Genomic DNA, 24,515 nt, shown 5'->3' with positions numbered 1-24,515 from the left:
TGGACATCCATGCAGGTGGGATGCTGAAGGAGCTTCCTACCAGATTTGCCCCAAAACTCTAAGCCACGTAGCTGTGAGTATGTAAACAGCACATCGCTAAGGGATACCAATAAAAAATAATAATTCTTGGCATCCCTGACTTAGACTTTCTGAAACAACAGAAAGAGAGGGATTCTGGTTTTGAAGCATTTCTTCTGCAAAATGTTAGAAGAAAATATGTTGAAGCATTCCACTGTGCTATTTGGATGCTTTCACTCAAACAGAAGCCATGGATTTCAGGCAGAAGTTGCTGGGTGAGGCTGCAGTCTCCAGAGGGCCAGGCTGAACATTTGTGACGGTTCCCCGGCCTTAAAACGTATGAATTTGTGCATTTCCGTATTTATTAATACATTTTTCTGTGCATAAATCACTGGGCACTATTTAAAGTGAGTCATCTGAAGGGAAAGATGCATCATTGCTGCGAGCTCGCTGGTGGCTCAGAACTGACAGGCAGAAATGATGGGGAGGCCACTGGGTCTGATGCTGTTCCTACTGTTTAACTCTTTCTTAGGTGTCCCAAATATCAGCCCTGGTGCTCTAATAAAGTCATTAGCAATTATCTGGCCTGACTGATGATTCAGCTTCTGCTTTTTTTATTTTTTTTATTTTATTTTATTTTTTAATCCTGAAACACAGAAAGAGTACGGGGGAAGCACTGGGGACAAATTGGATCCAATTGATGGCAAAAGCAGCTCAAAGTACCTCTGGCGATGGGCGATGCTGTTTTTATAGAGGCCAGCAAAGTTCACCAAAGCCCATTAAGGCTTCTGAGCCAGGTCAGCGGGCTGTGGATCAGGCGCTTCGTCAGGACGGCTGCGTGGTGAATTGCGCGCCTAATGCACTTTTAATGAAAATGTTATCCTCTGGAGCGGGGCCAAATATGACTAGAGCAGAAGCAAAGACCCTCTGCTCCCTAGCAATCATGGGAAAAGATATTACAGCTATTTCATAAGCCTTCATGTTTTAAAAGTCTAAGAAAGCCAGCCCACATCAACAGCCGAATGAGCCGACTTCTACGCGGACACGTCATTTAATCACAATTTAATAAGGCTCCTGTATCAGCCTTTCGTAATGAAACTTTTGGGTAGACCCTAACAAAGGGTTCACTGTGGGAGAGAAGAATGCAGCCTTTGATTCACGGTTTCTTTTTAGGGTTCGTGATGTTTCGTTTTCAGCAAGCTGCTGGCGAAGTGAAATGCTTTCCGCATGCCAACTGTTACCTCATAAATGGTCCTTATGAAAAGTAATTTGTGATCACGAGATGATTATCAGCCTGCTCGGCCCAGCTCCTGTGGGGAGCATGGGTTCTTCTTCCCTACAAGAAACCCCTGGGTATTCAGGCCTTTAACAAGTGCTGAATAGAGGTGTTTAGGGCCTGGATGACAAAAGGGCATTATTTTAATGGAGCCGTTAGCTTCTGGGAGCCAATAACTTGTCCCAGGACAAGCACACACGGCCTGGTGGTCTTGGCTGCGTTGGGAGGACATGAGGGTGGTTGTGCACCAGGCAGGGGCGAGCTGCCAGAACCTGGGGGACCAAAACCTGCTGTGCCAGATGATGCCAGAGGACATTAACCTCTGTTAAAGATCCCCCAGTCTCCGTGCCTTGGGAGACTGCTGTATGAGCCAGTAACTACCAAGAGGTGAAGAAGGTGGTGAATGATCTGGAGAAGGTCAGTGGGGAGGGTGCGAGGAGGAGGAAGGTGTCTTTGCTGCGTGTCTGAGCCTCCATGTGGTCTTGCTTTTGCCAGGTTTCTGGTTATAGCATGGTCCCCCCCTTGTTCTTCAGGCCTTTGGTGAGGGCCCAGGACCCATAGGGCAGGGACATCCTGCACCCGTCTCCTGTCTATCATGGACAGCATGGGCTGAAGGTACGCGGACAGTCCCTGGAGGCAATAAAATGCAGCTTCTGACGCTTTCTGAGGGATGACTTTAGCTGGTGCATGCAGCCTCCTGGAAAGCTTTGGCCCAAAAGGACAAGCTGAAATGTATTTCTGTTAAAAAGGCCTCACTTGCCTATTTCAGAGTGCTAATAGCTTGGTTTTATCCAGCTCCTGATCTGGTGTGTGGTGAAGCTGGAGAGGTGGAGTCTTGTCTTCAGCTCTTTGCCACAGAGGGGTTAATTGCTACTTTGTAATTAGCAGAACTCTCCTGGTGTGCTTCAGCCATGGCGGCCATGTTCCCAAGGCTCCCTGCAGCCTGTGCCTTGGGGAGGCTCAGCTTTAATTTTGTCCTTCATCTGTTTTGTTCTCACTAGATATTGCACAGGCATTGGGCTGGATGGTTGCTCTCTGTGTACTGGAAAAATAGCTAAATTCTCCAGTGATTCTCACCACGAGCAAAAATTTATTGGAGAAAAAAGAGAGTTTAGAGTTGTCTGTGCTTCAAAGGCCCTTGGAGGCTGAGCTCCGTGTTGCCACCATCCCTGGCATGGTGCTGGGGAGCCGAGAGCAGGTTCTCCACACGGGTGCTAATCGCCACGGTTGCTCGTGGCCGGGTGAACTCTTTGTTCATGCAATACAGGCATAAAAGTAATGGAGCTGCTGTGAGCTGAGCTGGGTTCATGGGATGTGTGATCCTGTATGGCTTTAGCTCCCCATCTGACCGTTCCAGTCTGTCTTTCTGCCTGGGTTTGTTGGTGGGCACCACTGAGGCAGGACTTCACTTTGCTATGTGCTCCTGTTGGACTTCTGAGCTGGAGGCTCAGAGCTGAGTGATATTTGGCTTTGCTTCTTTTCTTTATTTCATTGCTTTTACATATCTCTGTGTGTGTGAGTATCCTTATAAACATATGTATATGAGCATTTAAGCAATATGTATCCTTGCACACAAACCTGTTAATAATGCAGTAGTATCAAAAAAACTACACCACAAAACAACAACAACGAAAAATCAACAACAACAAAAAACCCCACTATTTTAGTATAAAAATGCTATCAAATCCTTACTGTGCCTTACAGTGACTGGACAGCTGACAGGCAAGACAAATGCTGCGCTGCTGTATTTTTCCCTGATGCTGGGCCTGCTTAGGACGGAGCCAGTGCTGCTTCAGTTCAGCCTTCCTCAGCTCCGAAGGTAGGCATTAAACAGGAGTCACCTGCACCCAGCTGTGACTCTTCCAAGTGATGGACTTGCTGGCTTGGCAATCTTACACAGTGTACACTTAAATTAGGCAGGTGTCCTGACTCCTAAAGCATCTCAAATATGTTTCCATAACTGTTATCTCATAAACATTAAGCAAAGACAACTTAGATTTTCTTTATTATGCTCTAATGCTGCAGATATATTCGAATTATGAAACTAGCCACTCTGTTACTTATCTCTTTCCATTCGCCAGCTTGTAATGATTAAATGATTAAAATGCTGTCCAAATGGAGCACTGTGAAGAGCTTAAGAACTTTTTTTTTCCTTTTTTTTTTTTTTCTTTCCCTATAAGAAAAAAGCACCAAGGTAAAGACAAATTAGATGGCCATTTTTCTACATCCAGGGGCTTTCATGGCTTTAAACTCCTCTCAACAGTGTGCTTTATGTGCAATAATAAACACAGAGCTGATGCAACCAAAGTGGTCAGGTTTGTGCATTACTTTCCTATGCTATGTTACATGAAAAATTGGAGACGTTGCCGTCTCCTGGTTTTCAAATAAAACTGGCCAGCAAGGAAAGGATGCTCTGAGTTTCTTCCCAGAGTTTTTGAAGAAACAATGCCACATGCAGTGAAGTGATTTCTAATGATGAGTGTCACTTACGGGTTGCAGGGTGAAAAAGAGAGCTGGCTGAGGGGAGAAACTAATGTTGTCAGGTAATGGTACAGGTATTTTGTGCTTCTCTGCTGCTGGTTAAACACACAATGCTGTGCGTCTTTCCCATCACTCCATCTCCTGCCAGAGCCTTCCTTTCTTGAAAAGCTTTGCATGTTATCTTTGGCCACTCAGAGGTAGGGTAGTATATCCCTGGCTGCTTCTCATACTAATAAAATGTGGCTGAAACAAAATAAAATAGTTTTCAAACTAATCCACATTTTCTTATATTTTTTACGTCAGAAGCAGGGCATTTGTCCATCAGTGGCTCCGATACAATTGCTGTGAATTAAGATGGCCCTTTTGTAGGGTGTCCATAAATACGGATCGCTGCTATTCAACCTAGTTTTCCTGGCAAATTCTTCTGCTTTCTCATGTGTCAGAAGATCTTCCCAAAGCTGCTGCTGCTGAGGTGCAGTAGCCAAATGCCTCTGTACAGACTTTTGCAGAAGCTGAGGTTATGAGGCCTGTCCTTAAATCAGAGCTGAATTATTTGGAGTGCTTCAGCCTGCTGATGTGACAGGTTTCCAAAGCCCCTTTCTGGGTGCTGCAGGCCTTAGCAGAAGGCTGCCAAAGCTCAGGGTTGACTGCCCTCGGAGACCACAGGCCTTTACGTGCCTCCTGAGCCTGAAGTCAGGCTGACTTTCAGCGTGGTTGAACACTGCTCTTCCAGCTTCATTTGGTGCTCATTAGCCTGACAAATGGGCACCGGGTGTCCCATGGGGCAGAGGACGTGTCCCTTCTCCTGTTTGCCAGGGTTAGGCCTACTCATGACTCCAACCAGCGTCGTATGCAGCTGGAGTTCTGGAGAGCTCGTGTGTTACCGAGGGGTAAAATAAATAGCCAGAAAAGAGCACTGATATGGTAGGGAATGGTTGGACTTCACTGGTGGCTGAAGCTCTCAGTGCGGTGAGGAGGAAGAAAGCTTTCTTCTTCGCCCTGTCGAGTTGCTGTGGAGGCCCAAGGGGTGCAGAGGGCTCTGCTTTACATCTGGAGTGGTGATAAAGCTGCTGGATGCTTCTCCCTCAGGCAGGGAGGGACCTCCCAGGATAATGCTGTCTCAGGCTGAGAAGGGGCTGGATGTTGAGGTATAATGCAGGTATGGAGAAGCAGTGAGAGGCCTCTCTGTTCCTTGCTAGCTTCCAGGCTTGCCACTACCTTCCTCCACCTTCGCAGGAGGAAGAGTGTGAGGGCTGCACTGCACCTGGCCAGCAGCAGCCCAGCCCCAAGGAAGCATCTCTTTCCATCGGTGCTGGCTGTCCAGGAATCCCTTCTAGGAAGCCGGGCCCGAGGCGGCACAAACAGCACAAACAGCACAAACAGCATCTCTTGCCTTCAGCTGACCTTGTCTCGAGCTCTGTGGGAATTCCCCAGTAGAGAAGGAGGCAATCCGAGGACAGAGGCATCAACAAGGGTGCAATCCTCGTGGAGACCAAGGTGGCTGCATCCCCTGCTCCACTGGCAGAGGACAGTCCTGCTCCCCAACCACCTCCGCTGGCATGGGTCTGGAGCAATGATTGCAGTGCAGAAGCTCCCCCTGACCACAATGCTCCTTTCGTCCTTGACTTGGGATCAGCGAATCCTTCCACCTCCACTGCTGCCTCTTGCAAAGCTGAATGTTGGCTCACCCAGGCGGGAAGTGGCCTGCACTCATTGCTTAGCTTGGGGGGGGGGGCGAGGAAAAAAAATGCCGAAAGCATGCCAGTACCAAGCACAGGAAGGGTTGTTTTTCATTTATTGTTGAGATATCAAAGATAGGGGAAACATAGAAGCAGCTCTGGAGGAGCGGGCGGAAGGCCTCACACTGTAGGAAGCGTTAGTCAAATAAAAGTGGAGGATGTTTATGGTGTGAAATCGGGAAGTGTTTTCAGGAAGCTGGTAGGAAAATTCAGATGAGATAGGAGAAGGGGAAACAAGAATGCATAGAGCAAGAGGAGAGAGGCTCTGCGTTGTTTAGCCATATTTATAGAAAATTGGACCATCATCAAATCTTACAACCACTCGTGAGCTGCCACCCATATCCCTGCCCCCCTCGGCCCTGAGGTTCACTGCCAGGAAATGGTGCTGTTGTGTGTGCAGGGCTATTTCAGGGCTGGAGGCTATTTCAAGAACCATCAGCAAGGCCAGCTCATCAGCACTGCTGCAGATGGACTTCGGGGGGGTGAACTTGGCTCATGGAATTCATGTGTCTGGGCTGTCTCACAACAAAGAGCAGTGGAAGAAAGCTGGCACTTTTTTTTTTTTTTTTTGCCACTGCATCTCTCAATGCATTGCATGGAGACGTTTTTATTTCATATTATTTGATACAGCACTAAATGGGACTGTGGGGAGAAGTGCTTTGCTTGGGGTGGCAAGTGAAAACAGTCTTTTTAAACAACAACAACAAAGTCCCGGATATGATCCCTAGGCAAAGCTCAAACCCTACAAATGATTAAATACCTGGGACAAATGAAAGGAAATAATCCTTCATGTATGCTATGGTCACTCCAAAATTCACTGCTGCAGGAAATCATCTATGGTTATAACTACATTTTTAAAGGACTGTTTTAAATTGACACTCATCAATAGCATGTTCAGTTTAGGCAGGCAGTACAAGAAGAGTATCCTTACTCACCTTTCAAGGCATTGCATGGTTCAGGGGAGGAATTATTCCTCATTTGGGAGCTCTAATGACTGATTGTGGGCATTGCCGGAAGGGAAGAAATCTCCTTTTCAGCATTGCATTTCACCCACTTACAATGAGGAAAAGTTGCTCAACAAGATAGACTTACAATTTGATTGCAAGCAAGGCCAGTATTTCCATATATTTGATTTAAATTTTAATCAAAGTAAATTGTTTTTCAAATGCAGATAACACTGTGAATGGCTCCAAAAATAAAACACGAGTAAGCAATCTATCAGGCATGTCTGTCAGCAGAACAGACGCCATCTCATAAACCTGCCAAAACAGTCCTTTGCTTGAAACAATAAAAACTGGATGGAATCAAAAGCCTCAGCTTTTGAAATCACTCTTTGTACATTCTTAAAGAAAAAATCCCAGCTCTAAATTGGTATAATTTGGACTAGGTTAATGTAAAAACGAAAACTATTCAATAAATCTTTTACCGGAGATCAAAAGCAATGAGTGTAGGAAACCAGAAAATTGATGATATGACATTTTCCGACACTCAATAATGCTCATATTATTCAGAGAACTGCCAACCGCAATTGTTCAAGTACTCTTTTAACTGATCTTGTTCCTTGAATTCATAAGCCAGCCACTGGTTTCCCCAGGGAAAAACGTATGGGAAGACAGTAGCTCAATTAAAAGTAATATGGTGTGTGGCTCTTAATCCTTGGTTGAGAATTTGTGCCAGAAATCTCTTAGGTATATGTTTAAATTTAAGCCTGTGCTCAAACTTTATCTGTTTTTATGTGCATTTTTTTGAGTGAAAAGCCCCGAAGTACTCTTGAGTTTCCTTTTGTGAAGGCCTCTCAGGCTGCACTGGCAGTGCTTGGAGGTGGCACTTTCTCCTCGCACTTTGGGCTCTGCAAACATTTCCGAGCATTTTCTGTCATTCATAAACTCTGGTTTCCGATTGCAAAGCCTGATTTGAATCTTGTCTCCCTCTAGTGATGGGAAAACATTTGGAAGGAGGCAAGTGGGGTGTCAGAGGTCTCCTGTCTCAGTGAGCAGAGAGCAGGCATCAGCGGACTCTCCCCATAACCATGCATCTCACCAATAACCAGAGGACAGGGCTTGGAGGGATTTTGGAAGGAGAGCATCGTGTTGTGGGCTGACGGAGCTGCCACTGGCTGCTTTTGGCTGATTAATCAAGCGCGTTTTGGCTGGGTTGTGCTGTATCTTCTGTTCCACTGCAGGAATAGATTCTCTGTTGCGTGCCGGCGTCTGTGCTTAGCGCGAGTCTGGCATCCTCTTGCCTGTCCTGAAAATTAGTGACATCTGAAGAAAATGAATGATGAAAACAAGATTATGAAAAGCTCACTTGCATGGAAAAGAAAATTATTGGGATTGAAGCCTTCCTGGATGGATCGTGCAGGTTGTGCTGTGCCCTCAGCTGGGCTGTACCCTGGGGCCGGTGTCCGTGAGGTACAAGATGTGCCCGGCAGAGGTGGCAGCATGGCCTCATTTTCCCTGGTTGGGCTCGGGGAGCTGCATTCAGCAGATGGGGATGGCAGGTGAAAAACAAACAAACAAACAAAACACAAAAACAAACAGCTGAAAGCTGTTTATTTTACTTGTATTTTATTTTCTCTCCTCTTTGATGGCGGCAATGCAACGTGCACCTCGGCTGTAGGCTCACAATGGACAATGCCCAGTGGAAGACACGCCAGCCTCTTTCTTCCCATGGTGTTTTACCACTTATTAATCCTTTTGATTTTAGCCTCTTTGAAGCCCAGGGCTTGGATGTTTTTCAGCACACACTGAAATTGGACATGAAAACACTTCCACCAGTGCAAAAGTTTAAAACCCTTATTCATACACCCTGGAAAGGCTTTCAGTTGATATGCTGACAATGACTGACTTTATTATGTTTATCTTTTGGCAATATCTCCTTCTGCAATTGATAGTGTCTCATGTTTTCCTGGTGCCAGGTTCAATTTCCAGCCTCAGTAAATGAAAGAGCCTGTCGTGTTTCTCTGCCACACGGCGGCATGCTCTGTGCAGCCCGCGATTTCACTGGTAAATATACAGAAGAGTAAAATAAACATGTAACAGAACAGCGCACAGAGACACACATATGATAAAAAGTCTGGTCTTTCACCTAATTTAGACCAGAAAATTGGCATCCGATTTTATTGTTCAGGCTGACTCCAAGAACACAAACATATTTTTTCCTTCAAAACGAGAACTGCCAAAGTATAAAGAATGATATCTGCTGTTTTGAACTAATTGGGATTAACTGTTTCATGGCTGCTTGATGTGAAACAAGTGCCATTTTGCTCAGTCGATAGCAGCAGCAGCACCAAGAACAATTTATGGGAATGAGGGGTGCGAGGAGCCTCGCAGCATGGCCATAACCCAGCAACCAGATCCATGCAGGAGGCACTTTCTGGTCTGCACCTTTGGGTGTCTGAAACAGAAATCATCTCTTTTCCCAAATTCTCAGCCCTAGGAGGCTGCTGCCCAGCTCCCATTACAGCATGGAAAGCTGAGTCAGGAGCAGTCACACTGGACAAGGGAGCTTTCAGCAGATTGGTTCCATTTAAATTTGTGTTTCTGCACACTTTTTGATTTCCTATTTTTATGTCAACTGTTGATACTACTTGCATTTATACAAGTGCTTCCAAAAGGCAGGAAAAAATGCACGATCCCATCGAGAACCCAAGTACTTAATTAAAATTGTTGGGATTTGGAATAACACTGCAATTAGAGTTGTGTCTATTTGTCTTCCGGGGTTTAAGATCCGTGTTTTCAAGCCTTTTGCTGTAAACATGGGCCTGGAAATTTGTCTTGGGGTTTCAAAATCGCCAAATGTTGCAAAACCTGCCAGAAGGACTGAGAGAGCTGGGAATGCGGGGCTTGCAAGAGGACGGGGGAGCAACCCACCCTCTGCCTGTGGCTGTTTGGGATGTTGAAATAGGTGCAGAAAAAAACACCAGGTTCTGTTAGGGGCTGATCTGAAGAACCACACAGCAAAGGCTATGTGTAAAACATGGCATTTTTTATGGACAAATCACACGGCGTATTTTTAACCACATTTCCTGGTACCTCGTGTATTAACTGCTTGCAGATAGAAGAGCTGGGAAGCTTGGACTGGGATGGTCTGGCTCGCAGGGATCTCTGTGCTGATTGTGCAAGGCATGTGTGGGACAGGGTGGCTGAGACAACTGCAGAGCAGAAGTCCAGGAGGAGGAGGAGTATTTTTGATGCAGCTCCCAGGGGACCTCTCGAGGCAAAGATGCCTGCGCGCTGCGGTACACCACTCGCCCAGATGTTTATACCATGGTGTGAGCACAACAAACCTGGAGACAAGCTGTTCCTGGGAGTAGGCACGGGGACAGGCACGCAAGAACACCCCAGGGTGCTGCGTGGGGCCACCAGCCCTACCAGCCTTCTGTCCCCCTCAGCTGGCACACTGCAGCTACCATCTGCAGGGCTGTGGGCTGGACCAGGCCACCAGGCTGGAGAGGTCCCCCCGTGTGCTCGGGGTGTCGCCACGGTGGGTGATATTTGCTGTGTGAATAATGAATCAGTTTATCAGGATGTCCCTGGGATGTTCCTCAGCCTAGACATGCCCCAAATATCTGAGACGGTTCCTAAGAAAATAGATAAGACAGAGGCCAAACAGACGAAGGGGTCTGCTGACTTTGCTAATTTTCGTGTTTCATTGATGCTTTCATTAAATCAACATTGGGGCACAGATATTTCTAGCCAGTGTCTCAGTAAAAGGATGTATGTGTATGTATGTAAGTGTAAAACACTACCAAGTGCACATGCCTCCCACTCTCACAGCTGCACTTGCAATGGCCAAGTGCTGCCTCTCAGGGACTGCTGTATGGGGCTGCTGCTCTCGTTCCTTCCCAGTGGCCAAACTGCTGTTTGGCACAGCCACATGCTGGATGGCAGAGCATGTGCAAGGGTCCCAGACCAACATTTCTTCATAGAATTGGTTATATTTTATTTATTCGATATTATACAGTTTTATAAAATGTTCTAAATACCTGGCAGTCAGTGAGAGAAGCTTCTTTGCTTCATCTCTGTGCATCATTTGAGCATCACCTCACCTTCGATTTGGGTTAGGTGGCCTTTGGGAATACCTTGAAGGATCTATGCAAGCAATAGAGGGAGGGGCAGGGGAGCCCTGCTGCCCAAGGAAAAGGCATGTTTTCCCCCAGCTGTGGCTATTTCTCCTTCCCGGTGAAGCCTGTTTGGGTGGGTACCAGGGGGAGATCTCCCCAGCCCTACCAGTCTGCTTTTGCTGCTTGGTCATTGAGGAAACCACTGAACCAGCTGTGAGAACATTGATTTGGGGTTGCTGGTTTGTTTGTTTAGTGTTGGAGTCTGCCATGAAAATCTGGGGCAAATTAAGGAAAACAAAGCGAAGCTTTTTCTTGGGAAGTTAAAAAAGACATCAGAAACCCACATTGCATTTCAAAACTCGCCAGAGAGGAAGAAGTAAGCGCATGGACCCCCAACCTGCCTGAGACTCCTGAACTCCTGAGACTAGAAAATAAGTGATCCCACAAAGAGACCCCCACAGGGTGATAGGCGCTCCCAGGCCATGAAGAAATATCCTTTTTTTTCCCCCTACTTGGCTGCAGAAGACCTGGCTGGGTTCACCCTCCTCAATGCGATTTTCCCTTCCCACTGCAGAGGTGAGGAGAGATGTCCCTGAACCCAGCAGCCTCCCGCCTGGCTCTGATTCCCCACTCACCCCCTAGAATTGATGATGTGCCACGTGTTGAGGGCCTGGCTTCAATCTGGGTGTCAAATGGGGAGAGGTGGCTAGGGAAAGACGGGCAGCTGTGGGGCAGGGCTCAGCGTGGTAAAACATGGGTGAGTGAGGGAAGCCTGGGCTGGAAGGATGGTGGAGAATTTACGTGGTGGGATGGAGCGTGGGGAAGCCTCACATCACGTCTGCAAGCAAGAGGCTGGTACTTCTGGGGCTGCAACACCCTATCTCCAAAAAAAAACCCAACATTATAAAGGCTCCTTGGCAGCTCACATCCATCCTGGGCGCCATGCACGTGCTTCAGAAGCCGCAGCTTTCCTTATTTCTACCCCTGCTTCTGATTTGCTCAGTCACCTCAGGCAAGTCATTTAACCCCAACTTCAACCTATTTTACAGGGATGTTGCAAGGCTTAATTAAGGCTTGTAAAAGGTCTTGAGTTCCTGAGAGGTGCCTGCTGGAGGGAGGTGATTAATCACATGCTGATGGGAGGGATATTGTGGAGGTAAAATCCAAGCAGTCAACAATAGGGCAGATGATATTTTTCCCTGGGGGAATAAAAAACAGGGGGGTTGTAAAAGCACGCACATGTCAGATTTATTCATTCTGGATATCAAGTAGTTGAAACTGTAGGGAGATTGTGGCCAAAACCACAGAAATCTGACTGTATGGCTGTGATAAAGACATTGCGAATTTCAACAAAAATCAATCAAAGATACATAAATTAGGGTGTTTCTCCCTAGACTTCAGAGTCGCAAAGGCAAACAACTTGCAAAACTTCAAGTTCTAGAGATAGAGGCTTGGCACTTCCTCCAAACACCGTCCTGACCCTCTGCAAACACCCCAGAATTACCCTGTTAGCATTCTTACTGCAGGGCAAAAGGGAGATTGCTCAGAGAAGGAGGAGGTGGGGGGAAAAAAATAGAAAACCCTTCACTGGTGTTTGTGCAGTTGTTCACATGATTGCCCAATTGCAGTTCCATATGGAAAAGGAGAGGAAGGGAAAAAAAATGGACTCTGAGCAGTTATTTTCAGGAGGACCCAGTTCTCCTCCTTTGTGGGGGAAGAGGCAGAAAGTCGCCTGCTGAACTCTGTGCGTGTTTTTATTCTTTATGTTTCGTTTTAGCCCCATCCTTCTCCTCTATAACTTCATCTCCTCCAATAGACTTGCCCCTAATTTATTCCAGTGGTATGAAGTGGAGCTGGGGCTTGGGAAGGAAAGCAGGACCTGCACCAGGCTGTGCTCATGGCCATTTGCCTCTTGTGAGCTCGCCGTGGCCCTGGTGGATGGGAGGAATGCAGCGAAGCCTCGTGCATGCAAACTGCGTGATTTCATACGCTTTTCGGAGAGGGAGCGTAAATCAGTATTGTTTTCTAGATGGCTTGGCTTGTCACCGATTTTTTTTTCCTTGGGGAACATCCAGTATCCGTGTGTGATGGGGAACGAGAGGGATGGCTGTGCCCTCTGTCTCCACCTCAACGTGCAGCTCAGTGAAAACTGGATTTTATTTTTCCAGGGACCAAACAGAGCCAGCCAAAACCAGAGATTATCATCACTGAGGAATCCTGCCTGGGGAGCTTCCACCAACCAGGAGAGCAGTTAGTCTGAGATTTTTTAAAGCATTTTTTTATGGCATGGCAGTTTTAGTTGAGCTAAATGAAGCTTATTGCAGTGGGGAATTCAGCATACACATGTTTAAAAATCTTTTAAGATTGGATATTTTAACTCCAGCAAATAATCAAGTCCCAGGAACAATTTAGATGAGTAATATATTAAAAACAGGCTTATACAGATCCAAGAAAAACGTTAGAGGATCCATAGGGGTCATTGTTATGCACTGCAGGCTTAAATATATTGACTTTTACAACTGCAAATGGATGGTTGCATAGTGGTTTCCACCGAAGAGCAGTTTCAGTTGTGATAACTCATACAAAGTGAAATTCAGTCTTGTGCTCAGAGCCTGCATGAGGTCTAAGAGCTAAGCGAACTTAATCTTTATCTCTCTACAAACATTACATCTCTTTAATCCTTGAGGCATGCCATTCCTGGGAGGATCCTGCATAATGGATGCAATAGAGCAGAGCAGGAATTGGATTTGTTATTTATGGAAAAATCTGAAATTAGAGAAAACACGTTCTGAAATTACAGGAAAGAAAACATTTTCCAAAGGGGAAGAAAATCTGAAAAACAAAAATAAATGGATTTTGTTTTTCACCAATAGAAGTGTTTTTCACGTCTTTAAAATTGTATCATTGTATTTCAAATGAAAGAGAATATTTAAATGTGTATCAGCCAGATGACAGCCATTCCGTTCCAGGAAGGTCAAAATACTTTCTGCAGGCAGGATTTGTTTTTGATACAAAAATTGTGAAGTGAATGGATTATTATGGAATACTGTTTCTTTTCCAATGGAAAAAAACAGCAACTTTCTCCTGGAAAATGTGCAAACCACAGTATTAAACCCACAATGCCTGTGAAAGCTAATGAGATTTGGTAGTGTGCAGATAGGAAATGTTCAAGATGTTTGGGTAGGTAGGATGTGGCCACAGATACACAGGCTTCTCCGTGGCACCGTGGTCTGTTTTGTGGGGCTATTAGAGGAGATGCAACAGTGAAACCAACTGTCAGAGGGTGCTGAGCACTGAGAAACACCACCTTGAGAAACAACACTCAGCTTCGTGAAATGAAGGTTTCAGCCGATACCGCAAACCTTCAGCTCCGAGTGCTGGGTCTGAATCCACATGGTCTTCACTGAAGTGATTTGAATTAATTTTAAATCAATTTATATTTTCCATCCAGAAAAAAAAACACTATTGATGAAACCAGGTTTCCATTGGCACCAGAACCTAAATGCTCAGTGAATGAAAGCGAGTATTGGAGCAGTAATCGGTGCGTGAAGAACAGCCCCCAGTGCAGCCAGGTGACCCAAAGATTGCTGAACGGTTACATTTTTGTAATGCTTCCCCCAGTGATGTGGTGTGACAGTAGCTATTTCCTCCCCGAAGATGGATTTGTCATTACCGAAACCAGGAGAGGTGGCAGCGTCAGGAGCAGGGCTCATAATCACCTTCAGTAGCAAGATATTGCGCAGGAGCCCAAACGTCTGAAGGAAAATATTTTGCTTTATTCAAATTATTCATTTCTGGCCCATTGGAGGAGCTACACAGTTTACTAATTAGGGAGTTGGGAACAGGGGGTTCAGGAGCTATAATCCTTGGCTGAGGGAAGTAGTGTATTCATTACAGCTGTCACTCAGCTCCCTCCTGTCTCATTTTTCTGATCTGTAAATTGAGGTTAATACCCTCTACAGACTGCAGGTACAAGGAGGATTAATTAAATGGCATCTGTGAGCACTGCAGTCTCCTCTTTGGGCAGCAGCTGGAGCTCCAGAAGAAATGGAAATGGCTCAAATTTTGTTTTCTGTTGAAAAAACTGTATGTTGACGCTTCAGCTCTGAATCACTGAGATCTAAGTTTTCATCCAAAAATTCCCAGCACATGAAACAAAAGCATCCGACATAAAGAAAACTGCCCTTTTGGAGGAGGTTTAATAGGTTTACCTGTGAAAGGGAACAGGGAGGCTTTTCTTACTGAAAAAAAATCCCAGCCCTAGCATCCCCAATACTTGGCACCAGCATAATCACAGCCTTAACAGAGCACTGAGTTTTCCTGTTACAACAAACGAGATCTGCTCTGTGTTAAAAACAAAGCAAAGGGGAAGCAAACAAACCAAAACCCCAACCCTTGAAGCAGTCCAGGGAAATTGGTTCACTACTGGGCAAAGCTCAAAACCTATCCAGGAACTGTGTGTTCTCAAACCCATTAATTTTACCCGCTGGTTGCTTGTTGGGCTACGTTAGCAAACAAAACAAGCTGGCTGACAATTTGTGCTGCGCTGCAAGGCGAAAAAAAACACCCCTCCCGACGGCTTCTCCAACTCCGGGGCCGGAGCAGGCAACTTAACTACTTATTTACTCTGCTCACCCCGAAAGGACCCAACCTGATGGATGGCCCCTGACCTCTCCGCTCCGCAGGGCCACCGGCCGGGCTGCCACTTGGGTGTCTTCTGTGCATGGAGATGCAAGCCTCCCACCTGGCAGCAGGCCAGCTGATTTTTTTGTTCCACACCGCGGTAAGAAATCCTACACTTCCCCGAACGGGCGACCCACAAGTCACACGTGGGTTAAATGGAAGCATAAGTTATTGGGACTCGCAGCCATGGGACTGTTCTCCGGGAGGAAAGGGTAAATAAACAAATCATTTATTAGCAAGTGAAATTGTTTTTTCTTTGAAATGCAAAAATGTGCTCTCGAGTGAGTGATGCTTTGAGCTTCGCCCTTCGCTCTCACCAGGCAGAGTCCGAGCATGTCGTGAGCAAAACCGCTTTCAAGTCGCCCGTCCAGCTGCTCGCCGTAGGGTGCTGTTTGTCTGGTTAATCGCTTAGGGCAGCACTCCTTCGGGGGAATTAGCCACTGCCTGGGGGGGCGGCAGGGATGCAGCCCGGCTGTGGATATGGGGCGGCACCCACCGAGATACCCCGTGCCCTGCAGCCGAGGCGCTCGGGGCAGGGGCGATGAACTTGGTCAGCACCAAGGTGGAGGGAAAGGCAATGCAGGGCCAAGGCCAGTGCAGCGGAACAGATCCACGGGCATTTTCTAGTCGTGAGACATCTCTCTGGGTGCTTTGGCTCTGGCAGACAGGGTTGCGTTCCCAAATGGGAATAGTTTTAAGCACACACTAAGCCAGTGAAGAAAGGCAGCTATTTTGTGTGTTCACGAGGAAGATGAAGTGGGGAGATAACGACATGAAGGAAACCCTGGTGAGCAACGACCACATCACCTTGGCAGGCGAGAGCTCCTGATACCTTCAGGAGGGTGCGGGCTGGGGGCAAAACCACCTGCTTCAAACCATCCCCCTTCAAAAAGGCTTTCAGGTCCATAAAGCCTTTAAGAAATGCTGACTCAGAACAGGAGGAAGCTGCTGCCACCGAGGCCATTGGCAGGGAAAGTTCCCCATTCCTCCTACTGCCCCATTTTCCTGCGTCGCCACGGGCAGCTCATTCACACTTGCCACTCTCTCAGGAAAGAGGTAAATATTTTCCCTCTCACATAAGGGCTCAGGCACAAACCCCCTTCCTCCAGCATGCGGGTTTGAAGAGTTGTTTGTGATGCTTATAAAGCACACCGAGGTCCTCAAATAAACTGTCCCGTAAGAGGCACAGACCAAGGGGAACAGATCCAAGCACATCTCGCCACGTGTGCCGGAGCTGTTCTTTGGGCTGTGTCAGCTGTGATTTATGTAACTGTTTTCGGGATCGTATCATCGGGTATTTCTTAAAAACTGCCTTTTCCCCAAAGACGCGACTCTAGAAATGAGATTCCTCGCATTCCTTGTCTTGTCCAGCTGAGACGTGTGGCAGAGACAGCATTTTTGTAAGGCGGTTGCAAGGCTGTTTTGGAAAAGCGAGCTGTGTTTGTTATTGAACCCTCTCCGTTCGTCTTATTTAGGCTTTTCTTCTCTCCCTGCCGTTGTTATGTACGAGCATGAAACTGGTGCTTCTGTGAGGACGGTGATTGCTTCACGAGCAAAATTGTGGGTTTCAGTGGTCTGCTGCTTCTGAATGGGTACTTTGAGTAAATAAATGTGCTACCACAATTTCATAACTTGCCCGTAGGAGGATTAAAATAAGCTGAGGAAAACAACTAAACAAATCAATTTATTTTAGCTGGGACTACTCGAACCTTTCTTTGAGAGAAGTAAATCTTGCTTTCTGATTTAAATAGCACCGATTTATTTTTAGCCCTGTGGCCAGTGTGGGAGCTTTGGGTTGAAGCAGGGGCAGGGGTGCTATGGATCTTGGTGGGAGAAGTCATCTCAGGGCTCCTGGGCTGCTGAGTCCTTTTTGTGGCAGCCCTAATGCTTGTTTCGGACAGCAGCCCGAATGAACGGGCTCCGGTGTGGTGTGATGGGGAAAAGTGGGAAGAACTGGGGGTTGGTGTCAGCAGCCTCATGTGCAAACCCCAAATCTGAGAGTGATGCAGTGCGCGCAGCGGAAAGCTTTTGCAATATGTACTGGGGGCATGGGAAGGGAAACTTCCACTCAAAGCTGGTGTCTTCCCCTTTGATGGACATAGGCGTCTAATATTGTGTGGGGACCCCTAAGTTATCCAAATCCACACGGGACTGAGAGGCATACCACTCTGATCCACGGAGCTGTTTGAACCCAGAGCTACCTATCCCTTAGTGTGGGATTTTGAGGCCTTGCAATAGAAGGAGCTCTGCCACCAGAGCTTTCTGGGCCCTGGCTTTGTGCTTGATGTTTCTCTACGTCAACTAAAATGAAAAGGCCATGAAGACATTACCTCTGTTTATAAGACAACAGAAACAAACACTTGCATTTGCGAAAGCAAATGTCAACACCATTGATCCAGAGCTGGGTTGTTTATGATAAAGAAAAGTTAATATTTAATGGAAGGTTAACTTTTTTTTTTTTTTTTTTCCAAGGTGCCTAAAATCACCAGGCTTTGCAAAGAGTATGGTTTTGATTAAGAAACATCTGACTTAACAAAAGCAAAGTCAAAGTTAATACGTGCATAGTTTTGTATTAGCCTGCCTTTAATTTTGGAGTAAAACTCTAATGATTACAGTAAATTTGTTCATTTATGAAACAGAGAGGAAATGCGATATGCAGAAGAGATTAGGGGCAAGAAAAACAACCCTTCTACTGAAACAGAGCCGAGTGTATTGCAACCATATCCCCCGCACTGCTTCCTCTAGGCTTCCTCAGAAAAAGGGACTTGCATTTTTTTAAGGATACAAAAACTTCCACATCACAAATGGAAAGAAATCAGGATGGAAAGAGAGATTCGAGGGCTCTTCTGTGCAGGAGAACATTTTGGTTCAAACTGAAAGAATGAAGTCAGGCCTTCCTGTAAGTCTGAAGTTATCAAAATGAGAAAGCAAGCGAAGAAAACAGATAATGAAATTCTGCAGCTTCTTGGAGAATGAGCAAGCCATGACTAACTCCTGTGAGTCCTTCCTTGTGTATCCAGGATCTCATCCAACAGGAGCATGAAGAGCAGCCCGAGCACCCCAAATGTGGGGTGGAGGATGACGAGTGGGAAAAGCTTTGCTGGAGGAGGATAAAGAGGAGAAGGGCAGCGCTACGGCGTGGTGAGTCTGCCTCCCACTACCTGGATGTATCGCACCCCAGGCTTGCTGAAGCCGTATTTTTAAATAAAAAGGTATAAATAAAATGTTAAAAAGGAGTCTTTTTTTTTTTTTTTTTTACAACAAAACGTATGCAAATACCTCTCTTCTTCTGCAAGGACACTGACATCCCTTCGTTAACCATTTTGCTGCTGCAAAATCCGCATCCTGGTGGGATTTTCCCATCCCAGGGCGTGCAGGGTCCGGGACCTGCCTGCACCACGCAGGAGCAGCGTTTTCACCACTTTCCAAGCTCTGGACATCCCTGGGGATGTGAGGCAGGGGCTGGCACTTTGTTTCCCAGCCAGGCTGCTGCTCGCAGGCAGGAGGGACTGTTTGATCTGGCAGCCGTGGGAAGAGCTGCTGTGCTGAGATGCGTTTGGAAAGCGCCTGCTTTGGCGGTGGCCCTGATAAGGCGGGCGGTGGCTTTGAAGGTGGAAAGGGGGGACCGGCTGGGCCCCGGGTATTTGGATGACAGCGCGGGCACGGAGCTCGTAACACACTCCCCTCAGGTTATCTAAATAGCATATAAATCACTGTCAGGGCTGCCATTTCCTCTGACGGGGACCCGTGTAAGTGATTAATAACACGCAAACAGTGGTACTTTGGTGAACCGCAGTAAATTTTATTATAACTTCCTTCCACTTGATAAGCGCTTCCACGGAGACACCCACTCCCACCCATCTGCCACCCGCCAAAGACCCCGGCAGCCCCCAGGTTAGGGAGGGCTCCAGCCCTTCAGTGACCATCTGCAAGCCATGAAAGGGGACATTTTCAGTTTATTTTGTTTTCTTTGACTGGACATAGCCTCTCATCCCCACTGGTTGACGTTGGGTTGGATCTTGCACACCTGCTGTTTTAAGAGTCCCACTGCATGCCCTGCGACATGCTGATGGGATGCACGGGGGCGACAGCAAGAAGAAATGCTCCTTTGCAAGAGAGAGAGGTGGAGAAAGGCCATAACTTGTTGCTTGGGGTTTGGAAAGCCATAGGATAGATTGCTGATGCTCTCACTACTTTGCTCATTCTCGAGGCTTCGTATGCTCTCTAAATATTTACAGATAAACATGTCTTTGTGTATGTGAAACGCTGTTTTTTTTTAAATGATACGTAATTTGTTTCAAGTGGGAGGGGAGGCTGCTGGTAGACAGAGCACAGCACATAGCAGCGGTGATCCCAGAGCAGGATCGGGGTAAATACTCACTGGTCTGCAGCCCCGGGGCTTGGTTGTAGTTACATTAGGGATATAATTTCTATCAGCTTTATATCAGTAATCAAGTGATCAGTGAAGGAGGATGGGAAAAAATCACTGCCCTACTCCCCTACAATTCCTTGAAATACCAATGGTTTTGTTTTCCGAGTTTTAATGTGCTACATGAAGGATAGGAGCAAGGTGCGCATCGTGCACCAGGAGCAGGCAGCTGCCGTGAAAAGCTGAGCCAGGTTTGGTGTCTCTCTGTAGAGCCACGAGCCCAGAAATTTGGTTTTGTCCCTTGAAGAAGCATCTGTGTGCTGGTTTTGTTTTGGCTTTTTGGACAGCCGGGGAAATTGCAGCAGCGCGTGGGACAGACTGGAGCTAAGGCTGTGCCTGTTTGCAGGCTGAGATGCTGCTGGGGCTTGGCCATGACCCTGAGCGGGGTCCAGGACAGACACAGCCCTTGCACCTCCACTTACAACTGTGTGGTCTGTGAATGAACTTCCTTCCTTTATTTTTTGGCTAAGCACAAGTGAGGTTCGTGCTCTGCTGTGTGCAGATGGCCAGTTGTGGCTGGCACGGTGCCCCGTGGATGCGCTGCAACAACACGCGTTTCACGGGAAGGAAACAGCCTCTGGAGAAACGAAGCCTCGAGCCATTCAGTTTGTAATGGTGCAACACTGACAGCAAAAGCTGTGAATGAAAACCTGTGGGACACCGTGAGCCAGTTCATCTGGATGGGTTTACTTTTTTGTTTCTCCTTGTAGGCATGGAGCATAGGTTGAGTTTTATTCTGACAGCTCAATGCAGGCACGACTGCACAGCAGCGTGTATATGCCCACACTTCTGGGCTCTTGGCAATCCTGACTGCAAATAAGATGTAAATGAAGGCATTTCTGCAATTCCTTGAGCAAATCCAAATGGTTTAAATGAGAAATCAAGGCAAAGCAAACAGCGTCGGAGGTCGGCAAGAACATGTCTGATGTAGGTTGTGTTTGGGCATCCCTTTCCTGAAAGAAGCCGGGTACCTGCTGAGAGGCCACCAAAACAAGCTCCTTCCCTGCCCACATGGAACACGAGCTGTCACCAGCAGCAAGGTGGTGGCGGTGTCCACTGTCAGATTTACCAACGAGAGGGAGGCTTTCAGGGCTTTCTTGTTGCAACTGATGTTTTCCAACCCGAGCTTCCCAAGAACGCTGTGGTTTCGATTTTTGTTTTTCTTTTGTTTGTCTGGTTGGTGGTGGTGGTAGTGGTTTTTCCCACACCTCATTAGGTGTGAAAGAATTTTGGAATCAAAATCTTTCCATTCCAGCCTCGGAGAGCTTATATACCAAAGAAACATGGCTGGAGTAGCAGAAGAGGAGGTTGAGAGGCTTCTGCTGTAGCCCAGGAACTGGCATATGGTCGTGGGAGGGATGTCCATCTCAGGCTCTCGGCATCTCAGTCCATCCACCTCAGACTCGACATCTCAGTCCATCACACTTGTCAAGAGGAAAAATGAAAAGCTTCACAGGAAAAAAAACAACTTGAAATAAAAATTGGTGAGGAAGTGAAACTCATCTGGATGTTCAAAGGTAGGGCGGATGCCCAAGGTTTCCAACAACATGCAGTGGTCACGGGGGATAATACAGTATTTCTTCCTGTTGCCTCCATGTAAATGGATTTATGAATGTTCAAACTAATAAAGCGTTGGCAAGAGAGACTTCTAACAATGTCCAAGCCACAAATACATTTCAGGGAAATAGTAGAACATTGATTTTTATTTTTTATTTTTAAATAATTTCCCAGAAAATACTAGGGAATTTTCAGTAACTTTTCTAAGTGCTTTTCTGAAGCCTTTAAAATTTTTGTGGGTTTTTATCCTTCCATCCTAATCTTTACACAACTTAACAGAAACTAGCATTTTTGATGGAGTTCTCACTCAAGTATGTCCACAGGAAGTCAACCCATGAAGATTTATTACAAATAAAAATTCCTTAGACAGTTTTATGCTCAGAATTACTCAAAACCCCACCACAAAATACTGAAAAATCTGCTGATTTTTTTTTTTTCTTTCAAAGAGGGAATCTGAAGGATCACGGAGAAGTAAAAATCTACTGTCCCACAAAAAAGGCTTTATGTTTGCAGACCAGAAACATTTGTATCGTAATATATTCTTACACAGAACAAAGAAAAGCAAGCAGCTGACAGATTTGCCTTTTGCACGTCTGCATGGAAATTCAGCCCCTCTTTTGGGATTTGGTTAGGAGCCCATGTCCTGTGGTGGATCTTAAGGGCTTTGGTCAACACAGCCAGGGGAAAACCCCTCTCCTCTGTGGGTCTGGCTGGGCCACAAGAGACCCCAACACATCTCCTCTACTGCAACCCCTACCTGACCATTGGGATAGGAAAAGGAGAAGAGTGGAGTGTTTTCCAGGCAAGGATGAGATTGGAAAACATCTATGTGTGAGGAATGCGTGACCTCTCCCCAACTCCTGGTTATTATATCCACCACACTTTGGGGTTTAAATTCAAACCTCTTCACGTTTTCGCTGTTATCGTGGCTTTCTGTAAATGCTCTTTTATATTGCATTGCATCATTTATATCAAAACCAGATCAGAAAAAATTCTCTTTGGCCCTTTTTTTTTATGACTGTTTGTGAATTTCAAAGCACTTCAGGATTATGCAGGGAGAGAAAGGTACTTCCAGCCTTTATCTAAAATGGATTCATTCCTGTCACCAAAATGCATTAAAAAATGATAAATAAAATACAAACTAATTCCAGACAAGACAGATGGATGTGATAGTTCTGCTTTGGATGATATTGGCCATGCTGAGCCCTTTCAGTGTATTTTGAGTGGGTAAAATGCACATGATGCTGAACAAAATGTGACTTTCATACAAACACCTTGTGTTTGTATGTATGTATATGTGTATGTTTTTATCTTCCTCATGAAATATTTGAGGCTCTCCCCCAAGAAAAAATGCCTGTGCATCCAGCTGTATCTTTAAGCAGACCTGTATTTGCTAGAGGGAGAGGAGGATCCCCATGGACCCTATCTGCTGCAGCACGTCTTCTGCCATGGTGTGCTCTACTCCCACCCCGTTCATATGTGGGCTGTATTAGTCACCAAGTTCCTGGGAGATCATAAAGCAATGATGACTGCTTGTCCAGAAGAGATGACGCGTTGAAGAAGTCAACCATTTCAGTTCCACATCAGAAATGATTTCTTACATACCCAGGATAAAGGACGGATTGTAAGTGAGACGGTCTGGATACTCTTCGGGCTCCACTCTTGTTTTCAAAAAACTTCACAAGGCAACCAGTGGAACTACGCACTTTTAAAAAAGTGGCCTCTTGTTCAAGTGGACTTCCTTAAGTCTCTTCTCTTAAGTCCTACCAGTCTCCAAGCCCAACTGTGATTTGGAAATGTCTTGAAGCTCTATTGAAAACTGCCCCATAGTTTGGGTTTGGGGGAGGCCATCAAAAGTAAGAGCATTTAGTCTTTCTTATTCCATAAAGCTGTTGTCCACTCATCCACAGCGGGTTTCTGAAGAGGTTTCCATACATAATACTAGTACAGCTGGAGAAAAGCAAGTGGTACTTCCCAAATTCAACAATTTTAGTCTTCTTAAAGATTTATTTATTTTTTTAATAAATCATTCATTGTAAGGAAAATTCTCTATTCAGGCTGGCCTTCTGGACCACATCATAGTTATCGTTGAGCACAGAATATGCTTTGTTATTGCTTTGGTTTCCTGCCTGCACCTGCTCCAGCGTTTGCACTGCTGAGGTGTGCAGTCCTCTGAGAAGTACTTTGCATGAGTCCTCTCTGAGGTCTTCACTCACCCTTGCTTCTCCTTGAGAATATAAACTCATTTACCCTTTGCACATGCTGTCACGTTGCTGGAGAATGGACTATGCATTTATTTCCTTACTCTGTTGTGTTTATAACGTTTGCCTTTTTAATTGCTCCCCGGTACAGACTGGCCACTTGCTGCAAATACAAGTAACTGCTGCCCTCCGTGCTCTCCTGGTGGCTAAACCAACAGGGGAGCGAAGCAGGTCAGCTGTGCTCTGAATTACCCTGGCAAAAACTCTTGGCCTGAAGTTCACTTACCTCTTTGACACAATGTGAAAAAGGAGCCAAATTTTGGGGATGAGGCAGTCCAGGCTAAAGAGGGCTCATTTTCTTGTTGTTAATGGTTATAATTATCACTGCCTGCTTTCAGGGAATTGTTTCTGCATGCTTTTGTTCGGGGGTGCTTACACTAAAGGAAATATGCATAGTTGAATGAAGAGGAACAATACAGAGATTTGGTTGAGTTCTCTGCCCAGTGCAATGTTGTTAGAAGAAGAAAACATGAGGAGACAGATAGACGTTTATATTTGCTCTGTGAAGTCCCATTGTGCAGGGCAAATGGGAATAAAAGAAATTAAAACCTTTGCAATAGCTGAGCCATTTCCACTTCTTTGGGACTTGTTCTCCTGCCTTAAAGCATCAGAGCTTTGAGTGCCTTCATCTTAACTAGTGGCTTTAGGTAACATTTAGGCAATCCCCAGTATTTTTATTAGTACTGAAATGCCAGAAGGGTATTGAAAATTGAGAGAAAAACTGTATTTTACTTGTCCTGTATTTTACCCAAATCCCTGAAACCTGAGCAGTGCCTCGCACCCCCAGGTGGTGTAAATCAGCAGTGGGCTAACGAGGGGAAAGGAACCGTGCTCATTTAGGCCTTGGGCAGCCAGCAGCCCAGAAAGGGCCACAAAGGCTGGGCCTACTTGGGGCATGTCAGGGGCTTGAAGGTAATGTAGCTGTTCCACCTTGTTTTTTTGGACAAAATGCAGCTCATATCTGATGGTAATATTCCACAGACAATTTGGGGGGGGGGGTTATGGG

At 46.1% G+C, this 24,515-nt stretch overlaps 3 long non-coding RNA genes across 3 annotated transcripts in view; 2 read left to right on the top strand and 1 right to left on the bottom strand.

The window, feature by feature from the left end:
- Positions 1-24,515, top strand: part of LOC308199117 — a 369,069-nt gene that overhangs the window by 189,950 nt on the left and 154,604 nt on the right. The gene's annotated exons all lie outside the window — the stretch shown is intronic.
- On the top strand, positions 646-20,439 carry LOC308199118. The gene is made up of 2 exons (XR_013954403.1): positions 646-15,474; positions 17,735-20,439. It is a non-coding gene; the product is annotated as an uncharacterized lncRNA (long non-coding RNA).
- Positions 19,041-24,271, bottom strand: LOC308199119. Its single transcript, XR_013954404.1, has 2 exons — positions 22,746-24,271; positions 19,041-21,139 (listed from the first exon to the last, which is right to left on the bottom strand). It is a non-coding gene; the product is annotated as an uncharacterized lncRNA (long non-coding RNA).

Source organism: Anser brachyrhynchus (genome assembly GCF_964034855.1).
Source record: "Anser brachyrhynchus genome assembly, chromosome: 8".
Taxonomy (NCBI): domain Eukaryota; kingdom Metazoa; phylum Chordata; class Aves; order Anseriformes; family Anatidae; genus Anser; species Anser brachyrhynchus.
This window is presented reverse-complemented; position numbering and strand designations above follow the sequence as displayed.